This window comes from Monodelphis domestica, chromosome 2 (assembly GCF_027887165.1).
Source record: "Monodelphis domestica isolate mMonDom1 chromosome 2, mMonDom1.pri, whole genome shotgun sequence".
In the NCBI taxonomy this organism is placed as follows: domain Eukaryota; kingdom Metazoa; phylum Chordata; class Mammalia; order Didelphimorphia; family Didelphidae; genus Monodelphis; species Monodelphis domestica.
In genome coordinates, this window is record NC_077228.1 from 493628203 (window position 1) to 493642504 (window position 14302).

Genomic DNA, 14302 nt, shown 5'->3' on the forward strand with positions numbered 1-14302 from the left:
AACATGAGGAACTGTATTGCAGGTGTGAACCTTAAAAATTCCCAGACCCTACTTCATAAGGTTGGGTTAAGACCGTTCCCCATTTTAAACAATGAAGGAACTTAGATCAGGAATGTGAGAACTCTACTCCACCCCTACTTAAGCTTACTTTAGGGGAAGATAAAGTTGTAAACTCTTTGCTGAACAATGAAAAGTACTTAATAAACCCATACTTATAGTGGGACAAAAAGTTCTTTAAGCCATGCCTATTTTAGGACTAATACAAAAGGGTGCTAAGTATCTATAAAGGTCAGGCAACTTGTGAACTTGCAAAAGGCAGAGGTGAGAATTTACTCAGGCATGAATTACTCAAAAATTTAAGACTTCTTAGGTGTGAACTAAGAATGGTCTGTCCTTTGAAAAACGTCTACTGTGATTGGTAGATAGGAGAACTTAGGGGAGGTGACATAGGAGAAAATGCCCTTTAAATAGGAGCTCAGAGACATTCAGATTCAGGATTGAGCTGGTGGAGTCAGCTGAGATGGAGCTGGCCTGGTGTCACTAGAATCCTTGCTTGGACAGATCTTGTGTGCTAGGAGTGAATCTTCAACCTGGGATGGGAGCATGAGCCATTAGGATCAGGTAGACCAGGAATCCAGCCCTGGTGCTGCAACTAATCTAACACTGAAGCCTTGAGGAGGAAAAGTCTTGGATTCCAGCCCAGCAGAAGTTAGACTCGATGCTCACTTTGGGCTGAACTTGGTGGGACCAATGTTTAGCTAAAATTTGAGCCCAATACCCCTCTCAGAGACAGAGGTGATATAAAGGGAATTATTTCCCTGAGGTACTGGGGAAAATGTTTTTATATTTGTGCTTGCATATCTATGAAGTAAAATCCAATTCACATTAAATGGCTAAATGGGACTACAGTACTAATCACTGGTCCCAATAAAACCTCTCAAAAGGGGGAACACAGCTGGTAGGGGCCCCAGGTGATGGTGGAGAAGATTCTCTCCAACCTTCTCAAGGTTCCTGTGTTAAAAGATTTGGTGGCAGTAGTGATAGGGAATATAAAAGGTCTGGCCCTGAAAGAGTGAGGCCAGAATAAATTGTGTCAATAAATTGTGTCAAAATTAATAAATTAAAATATAAACAGAATAGTTTAATGCAAAGCATTTTGAGAGAAGAACCACTAGCAATTGGAAAGAATCAGGAAAGACTTCATGGAGAAAATGCTGCATGAGGGATTTTGTGAGGTGGCAGGAAGGAGGGAAGGAAGGAGTATATACTCCCTGGTACTCTTAGTGTGTCTGTACTCTGGGCATGGATAATGACTAGTATAATGGTATGTAGAAGTGGAAGGAAGGAAGATCAGTCAGGACATTTATCTTGGACATAGACAGCAGGTCTTTGGGGGATCTAAATAATTCTATTTGATTCTTTCATCTTAGGGAGCTCAAAAAGTCCCATAAAACCCAACAGCCCCCAAACAAGAAAGACCATAAAGAGAATAACATTTATTTTTACAAGGATGAAGGGTATTTATGGATATACCTGAAAGCATCCATAAAATATTTAGTAGAATGGATTATTATATTGATTCTTCATAAATTTCCTCAGTTTCTTCCAAAATTCTGGAATTCTTTTTGTTCTGGTGAAGAAAAGCTCAAAATGAGTATCTGCATATTTTTATGAGTTTTGTCACATTTGGATATCATTATTCAGAATATACCTGATATGAAACCAGTTCTAAAGCAGGCTCTTACTATTGTACTACAGTGGTGTTTCAACCATAATTTTAGTGTTCGACTTTATGCTTTATTAGCTCTTAAGAAAATCTGGGCTTTGTGCAAAACTTCGCATGTAGAGGAGTTTGATGCTTTGACTGCTGTTATAGAATCCAGCCTTCATCAAGTGGAAAACATGCATGGAGCAGGGATGTTCTGGTATCCAGGTCTAAAATGCGTTACTATGTGAATTCTTTGCAACATAGAGTAAAAAATAGAGTATGGAAGGCTCTGCTTGTACTCTTTCCCAATTTGACCAGATCTTCTTGGATAAGATTATTGGCAAGATTTTTGAAGCAGGATTTTTCAATAACCAAGCAAGGATTCTAGTGTTCAGAGACACCAGGCCAGCTCCATCTCAGCTGACTCCACCAGCTCAATCCTGAATCTGAATGTCTCTGAGCTCCTATTTAAAGGGAAATTTCTCCTATGTCACCTCCCCTAAGTTCTTCCATCTACCAATCACAGTAGACGTTTTTCAAAGGACAGACCATTCTTAGTTCACACCTAAGAAGTCTTAAATTTTTGAGTAATTCACGCCTGAGTAAGTTCTCACCTCTGCCTTTTGCAAGTTCACAAGTTGCCTGACCTTTATAGATACTTAGCACCCTTTTGTATTAGATCTAAAAATAGGCACAGCTTAAGAACTTTTTGCCTTATTATAAGTATGGGTTTAAGTATTTTTCATTGTTCAGTAAGGAGTTTACAACTTTATCTTCCCCTAAAGTATGCTTAAGTAGGGGTGGAGTAGAGGTCTCACATTCCTGATCTAAGTTCCTTCATTGTTTAAAATGGGGAATGGTCTTAACCCAACCTTATGAAGTAGGGTCTGAGAATTTTTAAGGTTCACATGGGGTCACAGCATTAGAAAGGTTGAGAACCACTGTTCTAGGCCCTCTGTTGTTTATCACTACCATCTACCCAATGTTATCTTGGACTTTAGAGTTAGAGCAGAACTTTGATCCAATCTGTTCCTGAAAAGAATCCCTACTATAACATGCCTAACAAGTGGTCATCCAGCCTTGTTTAAAGGTTTCTGGCAAGGGGGGAGCCTCTATCTCTCAGGGCAGCCCATTCCACTTTTGGATAGCTCTCATAATTCTAAGAATTTGGATAGCTCTTACAAAGTAAGGTTTTTTCCTGACATCAACCCTAAATTCATCTCTTAAAGCTCTCACCCTTAATTGCTAAATCTAACCTCTGCAGTCCAATACAATGTCTTCTTCCATGTAACAGTCTTCTAAACATTTGAAAACAGCTGCCCCCTGCCTCTTCTATGTTCTAGAATAAACATTCTCAGCTCTTTCAACTGATGCAGTGGATAAAGCATTGAGCCTGGATTCAAGAAGACATAGATTCAAATCCTACTGCAGCCATTTATTAGATTTGTGATTGTGGGCAAGTCACTTAACCTCTGTATGTCTCAGTTTCCTCTTCTATAAAATTGAGATAACAGTAGCAGCTACATCCCAGGGTTGTCATGAGGGTCAAATGTGAAAATATTTGTAAAGCACCTAGCATGGTGCCTGACAAAAAGTAAGTACTCTATAGATATCAGCTATTATTATCATTATTAATTATTATCATCCTTGTCTTCATATAGCATGAACTTGAAGGCCCTTCCAACCTGGTTCCCTTCTTCTAGATATTCTCCAGTTTATTGATGCCCTTTTGCTTTTTAAAATCTTACCTTCTGTCTTAGTATCAATTCTAAGAAGAGTGGTAAGGACTAGGCAAATGGTGAAGTGACTTGCCTAAAGTCATATAGCTAGGAAGTGTCTGAAGCCAGATTTGAACCCAGTTCCTCCCTGCTGTTATTCCATCCATTGTTCGACTTAGCTGCCCTTTAATGATGCTCTTAAATGTGATGCCCTCTACATGTGATCCCCTCCTTTCTATTCTCATTGTTAGTATCTAAAATAGGTGTGTAGAATAATAGGTACTTAAATAAATAACATAACTAATTAACTATTTATTAAGCTAAGGGAAGGAAAGGAAGGAAATTGGAAGATCTAATCTTAAACCCCACTAGCTAATGATTTTCACTACCTACAAAGCTATCTAACTATAACTAATTAATTTACACACACACACACACACACACACACACACACCCTTAGTTAGTCTTGGAGGTTACAGGAACAGAGTTCAGAAGAAAATATCACTTATAGTTGTCCTCAGGATTCTTGAAAATCACTCTTCAGCAGCAGGGATAGGCAGAATCTCAAGAAAAGTCACAGGAGAGGGAATATCTGGCTCTCTACATCCACCCCAGAATAATCAGACAGAAAACCCTCCTGGCTCTTCTGACTTTAGGGAAAGCAACAGCCTGTCACTCCCCAACATTCTGGAATCTTTCTGCTCTCAAGGGCTTCCTGCTTCTGTCCTGTAGGTCTTCCTCCTGCTTTGCAGCAAAGAGCTAAATCCTATATTCTTCCAACAGTTCTCCCCTTTGCACAAAGCCTAAATTGTGTTGAAAACACTATTTTGGTATTTGTACACTAACAAACATATTTTCCTTAAACTAAAATTTCTACCCAAAATAATAAATAACCTACACTCAACTATCTTAGTCTATCTAATACTATCCTATTCTAGGGATATAATCAAGGAAAGGAAAAAGGGAAAGTATACAATGAACAATTACAAAGTTCAAAATACTGATCAAACATATGCAAAAGCAAAACAAGCAAATAATATCAAATCAAAATACAAACACAAATTCCATGCAAAACATTAAAGTCATAAAATACTACTCTTATCAACAAGTACAGAAAATTCTATTACTGTTGCAATGCATAAACAGCAAACTTAGACAAAACAAAAAAAATTGAAAAAATACAATGAACACAACATTGCAAGAGTTTTACAAAAAATTAAACTGAGCCATTAAATTTACTTATGCAAAATACATTTAACAAAAGATGAAAATTAAACTTAATCCTATTCTATGTTATGAACTTATCACACATGACAACTTTACATAATATTCACATATAATACACATATACAATATATACATGTGTGCTATATGCATATACTTCATATTTACATATGTTACATATATACATATGCATAAACTATAATAAAATTAATTCCACAACCCTAACTATAATATATACTATTTACATATATTTACATGTGCATTTACAATTTGTGTGATATGTGATCAGTTACATGTCATATGTGCTATGTAATGTATGTTGCAATGTATTTTGTAATGTAATTCAGTATCTTACATTATCTTATCAGTCTTAAATTCAAGTCTATCAATTTGTAGCCCTATCTAAAATAAGTCTCCTATCTACCTATATTTCTATACTAATTCCATACTAAGTAGTTAACTCTTCTTTGTTAGTAACTAACTACTTTATAACTAATTATAACATTGTTAGTACCTAGCTATACATTGTTTCACTCATTCTACTAATGAATCAATGTATCCTAACCATGTTTGTGTTTTTGAATTTATGTGTTTGTTATGTTGTTATTCATGCTGTGTTATGTTTTTATGTTAGTTATGTCAGTGTTACTGTTGAGTGCAATATACTTACCAAAACTTCAGATTTTTCTTCTCATCTTGTTTGAAGAATTCTTCCTCTCCAAAATCCATGATAGTAATACTAATTGATGAATGATTATGAATATATTTTATGTTATATTATATTACATTACCCAAATTCTTTAGAACTATTAGTCTATAAATCACTTAATTCTATTCATTGAAAATTTCCTTCAAAGTCTGCTTAATATTTATGTCTTTCAGTCTTTGTATAACATCTATCAATTTTCTGAATCCTCCTCTTCAACTGCAATGTCCTCTTCCATCCAAATGACCTCTTCCACTGGAATAGTCCTCTCCTTACTGATCTTTTTGACTGCAGAATCTATTTGCCTGATGAATCTCAGCTTTCCACAAACTCTTCATTTTCTTCTTCAATAATTTCTACATTTTTATTATCAATTCCATGACATAATTTAATATGTGAACAATGGTACCATAAATCTCTTCCTAATACTTTCACTGAAGATAGTGAAACTAACACAATTATATAAGGACCTTCCGAACTCTCTTGTGTTGCTGATGTTTTAGCAAAATTATTCACATACACCCTATCACCTGGTTGAAAATTATGAAGAGAATAATCCAGTGGACCAGATTGGATCAATACTCCCATATCATGCAGTTCTCTAAGCTATTGTTGTAATGCACTTAAATACAAAGCAAGTTGACATTATCCTCCTAGGAGAGATGTATAGACTGTCTTATAAGTCTTTGCCTGTAGTGAAGCAAATCCAAAGCGCATTTCATAAGATGATATATGTAAATCTGCTCTTGGTCTTGTATGTAGGTAAAACAAAGCTATGGGAAGAATATCTGGCCATTTTAGATAAGTTTCCACACAAATTTTCCCCACCATAGTCTTGATTTCCCTATTCACACGCTCCACTTGACCTGAATTTTGTGCATGATAAGGAACATGATCTTTTAGTGTTATTCCTAGATTTTCATAGACTCTTTTCAGGATATCTTGTGTAAAATGAGATCCTTTATCAGAATCTATGGTAATTGGTACACCAAACCTAGAAACAATTTCTTTAAGTAACACTTTCATCACAACGCTAGCTGTAATAGTATTAGATGGAAAAGCTTCAAGTCATTTTGTTACTCTATCAACAATTACAAGACAAAACTTGTATCTTCTAACTTTTGGAATGCTTATATAATCTATTTGCAAACTCTCAAATGGACAATATGCCAAAGGTCTACCACCCAAACCTTTCTTTCTGAATGTACCTTGGATGAATTTTTGGCAAACAGAACAACTAGTACAGATCTTATTTGCTACAGTACTTATTCCCAGTGCTGCCCATTGCCTTTTTTACAGAATCTACTACAGCTTGAGTACCAAAATGACTATTTGTGTGAATGACTTGATACAAATAGGTATCTAAATCTTTTGGTAACAGTGGTTTTCCATTGTCTGCAACCCATATTCCATGTTTTTTCCTTGCTCCAAATTTCTCCTTCCACTTCTGAATTTCTGATTCTATATAAGCTCTTTCTAAATCATCAGGCTCCATAGTTGACAAATTCATTACATACACTGGATCATTCTGGGCTGCATACTTAGCAGTTATATCAGCTCTATGATTTCCTTTAGAAACTGAATCTCTGCCATAAGTATGATATCTACAATGGATCACCGCAAGCTGTTTAGGTTTTTGGATAACATCCAACAACTTAGTTATTATTTCTGCATGTGCAGTTTGGTTTTCCTGATGCAGTAATAGAACCTTGTTTTTCCAGATTTTTCCTGTTGCATGACATATTGAAAACACATACTGTGAGTCTGTAAAAATATCAGCACTTTTCTCATCAACTAGAAGACATGCTTGCTTCAAAGCAACCAACTCTGCCCCTTGAGTATTAAGGTTACTAGGTAATGAGCCATACCACAGTGTTTCAAATTGTGTGACCACTGCAGCACCTGTACATCTAATTCCATCACACAATTTTGAAGAACCATCTGTGATAATACCAAGTCTGGATTTTCAATTGGAATGTCTTTCACATCCATCCTAGGCATATCCGCTACATCTACTACTCATGTAATGGTACACCTTTCTTTGGCAAATCAGGAAGAAGCATAGCTGGATTTAATACACTACACCTCCTCAACAGGATGTTCTTACTACACAGGAGAATAATTTCATACTTAGAAATTTGTTCATCTGAATGAGCTTGAGTATGAAATTTCCTCATTAGTGCTTCCATTTAATGTGAACAATATACAGTCAATGGACATCCCAAAATTAAGTCTGCTAATTTCTGTACTAACAGAGTAGCAGCTGTTACCCTCATTAGACAAGGTATAGTGCCTGCAGCTATTGGATCAAGCTGACAACTATAATATCCAATTGGATGACAACTTTGTCCTAAAGTCTGTATAAGTACTCCAGAAGCAATACCTTTAGTTTCATTGACAAATAGTTGGAATGGTTTTGTACAGTCTGGGATACCCAATGCTGGAGCAGATAAAATGGCTTCTTTAAGCTTACTTAAGACTTGCAGATGTTCAGGCTTTAGTTTCAGAGGTTCTGGTTCTATATTCCTGGTTAAATCTGTTAGACATTTTGTTAGTTCACTATATTCAGGTATCCAATGTCTACAGAATCCAGTTGTTCCAAGAATCACTCTGAGTTGCCTTTTTGTCTTAGGAGTACTCAGTTTCTGTATATCTACCATTCTTTTCTGTGCGATACTTCTTGAACTCTCTTATAACACAAAACCTAGATATTGCACGCTTGGCAAAAAAACCATTGTAATTTTGCCTTGGAGATTTTATGCCCATGCTTATATAATTCTAACAAAAGAATCTTGCTATCTCTGAGACACACTTTAGCATTTGGGGATGCACAGAGAATATCATACACAAAACGTACCACTTTACTTTCTTTGAATGTTATGGTTTTCAGTTCTCTATTCAGAATTTGTGAAAATTGGCTAGGCAGGTTGGCAAAACCTTGAGGCAAATGAACCCACATCCACTGGGTTTTTCCCAGATAAAAGCAAAGATCTTTTGAGAATCCTCATGAATTGGAATTGAGGAAAAAGCTGAGCATAAATCGACCACAGTGAAATATCTTGCCTGACTTGGAATGGAAGAAATTATAGCAGCTGGACTTGGTACAACAGGATGAGTTTTGATTACATAATAATTGACTGCTCTTAAATCCTGGATAAAATGATTTACAGATTTGCCATTCTTATCTAACTTTGGCTTTTTGATTGGAAGAATAGGAGTGTTAAATTCTGAGAAGCAAGGTATTATGATCCCTTGTTGGATTAGGGATTCAATTATTGGTCTTATACCCTCAATTGCTTCTTTAGTCAAGGGATATTGAGGTACACAAGGAACTGGTCCTTCCTTAGTCCTCACCCTAACTGGAGTAGCTGATTTCAATAGACCTTCATCTGTGGAAGAATTTGACCAAAGATCTTTAGGGATATCCTCAGGGATTGGATAAATTGAATCTAAGTCATCCTCTGTACTGACTGAATCTAAGAACAGCAATGGAACAGCTTTCATAGATTCTTCTGGTAGATGTAATGAGATATTACCAGTATCAATACATTGGATTGTTGCCCTCAAATTACATAATAAATCTCTACCTAAAATATTAATTGGGTATTCTGGCATACATGGAAATGCATGCTCCACAGATAATGGACCTAAAGTAATCATTTTTTGGTTGTAATTTTGCTACTCTCTGTTGTTTACCAGTAGCACCTATCACTTCCATTGTACCAACTGCTCTACAATTCTTAGGAAAACTTTGCAAAATTGATTTATGGGCTCTAGTATTAACCAGAAGGTCATAAATCTGATCTCCAATAGTTATAGACACATATAGTTCTGTAATATATGGTGGTTGAAATGTTTCCAACACCAGTGCTAACACAGTAACATCAATACAAAGCTCAGTCATTTTCTGTACATCCAAATTTATATCTGCTTGAATTGCATGATATTCCCAGGATTTCACGTCTTTAACAACATCATCAGCTTTTTCACTACTCTCATTAGTCTTTATAATCTCTACCTTGGTATCATTATTCTCATTTACAATCACATTATCTTTATCCCATTTACATTCTTCACTATTTTCCATTATTTCACAATCATTAGAATTTTCAACTAATTTTACATTAAAATTTTCTTTTTCTTCACAATCACAATTATTAATACTAATTACATTATCCTTTGTTTCAATCACATTATTTATAAATTCATTAACCTTATCTCTATTACATTAAATCCCATTTATTTCTAATCCATTTTCCTTTGATTCTTCAAATACTTGAGAACTCCAGGTAAACCTTCATAATGAACATGACCCTTTGTTCTGAGCACCCCCTGTGTCCACTAACCACTTGACTGTACTTAGGTCTCACTCCTGATTTTACCCACTCTTGCATTGTGTTCAAATCAGGTGCTTAACCTTCCTGACAGCAAGCATTTTGACAATTATTACTATTATTTCTTCTCTGATAATTATTATTGTTATTCCAATTATTATTATTCCATCCATTATTATATTGCCTATTGTATCTGTTATTCCAATTAATTTGTCTAGAAAATTGTCCTCTGAATCTACAGTCTCTTACAAAATGACCTAAACAATTACATAAGAAACACCTCGGAACTCCTGATCTTCTTTCTCTTAGTCTGTACTGATTATTAGGTTGCACAGATCTAAGTGCTGCCATTGCTTTTATCTCTTTTATCTCGCCATCCCTGGCTTTACTCTCAGTATCCCTTAATTTCTTTCTCAAATCTTCAATCACTGTATTGTTGTCTTCATATGATCTATCCTCAATATCTAAACATAAATAAGTCTCTTTTATTTTTAACTCTTCTAAATTTAGTTCTTCCCAGTCTGGACAATTGCTCTTAAAAAATTGCTTTATCTTGGTACAGGCATTTTTAACAAACAATCTTTTGATGTGGGCAATGGTGTCTTCTGCCAACATATCCAATCCTAAATTTAATTAGGCAGCTTCCTTAATTCTATCTAGGAAATTAGTTGGTATTTTGTACTGTTTTTACCTTATACTTTCATATTTTGACCATACATTGGGATATCTAGAGTGCCTTTTCATTACTTCAGTTATTGATCTCCTTGCCTGTTTCATTTGCCTATAATCAGTCACTGAATTCATATCTATGTCCTCAAAATCTTGAGGCCATGGGGTCAAAAGTGGATTATTTCTGGTCTCTTCAATAAATTGATTCCTCTATCTCTCTTAGTAATTCCTCCATTAGCAAGAAAAAATTAGCGGATCAAAGTCTGGGTCAAAGATCTTAATTTTCTCCTGAAATTCCTTTATTAGGTTCATAAAAAAAAAGAGGGGTTTTACACTTAATAGTTTCTAGGTCCTCAGGAGTGAATAACTTATGTGTCTTAATTTTAAACACTTTCCTGGGTGACAACTGGTATAACTCTAAGAGGGAACAAAGTAGCCCGAGTCTCATTAAATTCAGCATTCCCTCTGTCTAATCTGGATAGTTTTTTAAAAATTTGCTTCATTAACATCCTTATCAAAAACATTATCCTATAAATCATGCTTAATATCATTATTTAGAATCATTCCAACCGTCATATATTGTTCCATTGCTTCATTTTTTTCCTTCATTAGCATTAGCATTTGTTTCACTTCTGAATCCTTAGTTATCCATTGTACAATTGCTCTTATTTTGTTACCAATTCCAAAAACCAAGTATCTGCATTTGTATAACACCATCAAACATAAGCATAATAAAGTACATAGGCAAAAATAGTTCTTCAAGAATTAATGACATAACTGGTTCCATCCATTCATAACCTAGTATCATGTAACACACATTAGGGAATAGGGTGAAAATCCCATAAGGGATATTCAGGAAACAGTCCCAGAAAAAGAGGAAAATAGCATTTATCATGTCTCCTGGCATGATGTCAAATGTAGAAATAAAGTTGTTATATAGGCTAGGATATGTGTTGTTAGTATCCACCTTGATTACTAATAGTCAATTAAACAGAAACAATAAAAAAGCAAAAAAAAAAATTCCCCTAGCACATGTACTTTTTACCCTTTAACTTTTAAATCCTCTCTAGTGTCAATCAAAAGTCAGTAGTCTATGTTCCAGGACCTTGGAGAGCAGGAGATCCCTACAGGCCAAATTCCCCAGCTCTGAGAAGGCAGATCCTGGCTGGCAAGCAGATGGTTTCTCTGGAGGAGAGAGGGATGTTGGTGTTGTGGCTCTCTGAAGAAGGGAATTGGAAGATCTAAACTTAAACTCCCAAAGCCAATGTACTAAACCCCACTAACTAATGATTTTCACTACCTACATAGCTATCTAACTCTAACTGATTAATTTACCTCCCTTAGTTAGTCTTGGAGGTTACAGGAACAGGGTTCAGAAGAAAATCTCATTAGATTTAATTTAATTTAACTAGAATTATTCCTCATTACCATCAGTGACCTGCACTATTGCAATGGTCTAACAGGCTTTCCTAATTCTATTTTCTACCACCCCGAGACTGTCAGGGCAGAGAGAGACTATCACCCCTTCTTCCTGGGAATGACAAGATATTTTGTACATCTCAAAATCACATTAATTTTTTTGGCTACCACATCATGCCATTAATTCATATCAAACTTTCAGTTCACTTAGAACTGCCCGACTCCCCCAAATCATTTTTGACCAAATAGCTGTCTAATTATATCTCTCTTGCCTATAACTAGTGAAATTGAGAGTAAAAAATTTACATTTATCCCTACTGAATTTCATCTTATTAGAGTTGACTTAATGTTGGATCCTGTCAAAGATCTTTTAGAATAATACTTATTCTGTCACCCAATTGTATTAATCTACAGATTTGATGACTATGTCTTAATCCAAGTCATTGATGAAAATGTTAAACAGCACAATTCTTTGTGGGTACTATACAGGGGAACTTGTTTCAAATTTACATAACTCCAGAGCTAAAAAGTGCTTCAGAAACCCTCTTGTTTACTCCTTTCATTTTACAGAGGAAACTGTGATTTTTCCAAATTAGATAAGTATTATGAATCAGAGCAAGATTCAAATGCAGATCCTTTGATTCTAGAACCAACATTCTTTACAGTTTACCATATTGCCTCCCAAGTTGAAATTGTCATTAATTTTAGATGGGTCATTCAACCACTTGTAAATCCATCAACTATGTGTTATTTTCTGGTCTATGTCTCTCCATCTGTTCCATGATATAGCTTGCTGAAAATCAAAGCAATTTTGGGAGGGGATTGAGGAACCATGTGTACTAAAATAGTCATATTTGTGATTTGACTACATCAATCTATTTCTTAACTCATCAAACATTCTACACTTTCTTTCCATTAATAACTTATTTTATGGAACACTTTATGAATTTGTATGTCACCCTTGATCAGGAGCCATGCTACTCTTCCCCATGTCATTCCTATTTTAGCATATATACTGCCAAAGCAAGCACCATTCTGCACTTTCTGACTTTGTTTTTACTCAGGCTTTCCTCTATAGTTGAGATATTCATCTTTTCCTTTTTCACTTTCAGAAATTTTAATCATCCTTTAAATGCTTTAACTTCTAATTTAGAGACAGAAGAGCAGTAAGGGCTAATCAACTGGGGTTTAATGACTTTCCCAGGGCCATGCAGCTAGGAAGTGTCTGAATCCAGATTTGAACCCAGGACCTCCAGTCTCTTCCTAACTCTCCACTGAGCCACCTAGCTGTCTCTATCTTCTTCTTCTTTTTTTTTTAACCCTTACCTTCTGGTCTTAGAACCAATGCTAAGTGTTGGTTCCAAGACAGAAGAGATCTAAGTGCTAAGCAATTGGAGTTAAGTGACTTTTCCAGGGTCATGCAGCTAGGAAGACTGAAGTCATATTTTAACCCAGGACTTCTACTTTCTCTTCCTGACTCTCCATTGAGCCACCTAGCTGTCATCTCTTCTTGTTCTTGTTCTTGTTCTTGTTCTTGTTCTTGTTCTTGTTCTTGTTCTTGTTCTTGTTCTTGTTCTTGTTCTTGTTCTTCTTCTTGTTCTTCTTCTTCTTCTTCTTCTTCTTCTTCTTCTTCTTCTTCTTCTTGTTCTTCTTCTTCTTCTTCTTCTTCTTCTTGTTCTTGTTCTTGTTCTTCTTCTTCTTGTTCTTGTTCTTGTTCTTCTTGTTCTTTTTCTTCTTCTTCTTCCTTCCATGCTGGTCTTAGAACCAATGCTAAAATAGAAGAGCAGCAAGGGCTAAGCAATTGGAGTTAAGTGACTTCCCTAGGGTCACACAGCTAGGAAGTATCTAAGGTCAGATTGAAGCCAGGATCTCCCATGTCCAGACCTGACTCTTTTCACTGCCCTTTAACCATTCTTTAATGCCCAGTTCAAAAACCATCTTCTCTGCGAAACCTTCCCCCAAACCCTCTCACCAAAGTCACTAATGATCTCCATCACCTGCACATTAGATTTCCCAGAGCTCTTTGTTTTGCATTTCTCTAATATACTTATCGCCTATTAGATCATATTCCAGTTACCTGTGCATTTGTTTTTCTCCTTTTACTAGACTGTCCATTCCATGAGAGATAACACTATCTTGTTTAAACTTTGAATCTCCTCTAGCACCTAGCACAAGGCTCTGCACACAAGTCAATGCTTAATCAATGTTTGTTGAATTTAAATTTGTTGAATCACTATTCTCATCAGTCCCAGACAAACGCAGGATGGCAGCTCCATATGCAGGCATTGGAATGGAGCAGGGTCTGTGACATTCACCAAACAGTTAATTTCAGAAAAGGCAGCCATTTCCACCAGCTGCTTAACAGAGCTGGCTGCCCTTGGGAGCTGATCAGCCAATCAGGCAGCAAAGGCAGGGAGGTTGGGGCTTTTTTCCCTTTTTTTTTCCCTTCAGTAACCAGATTCAACTGGGTATCTGTTGCTTAGTTGTTTGTGTAATTCCAGTTAAACTCAGGGGAATATAGTTT

General features: G+C 35.9%; 1 non-coding gene across 1 annotated transcript; it reads right to left on the minus strand.

Annotated features, from left to right (window-relative positions):
* Positions 1-12702: 12702 nt before the first annotated feature.
* On the minus strand, positions 12703-12809 carry LOC130457724 (U6 spliceosomal RNA). The gene has a single exon (XR_008917008.1). It is a non-coding gene; the product is annotated as a U6 spliceosomal RNA (small nuclear RNA).
* Between the last annotated feature and the right edge of the window lie 1493 nt (positions 12810-14302).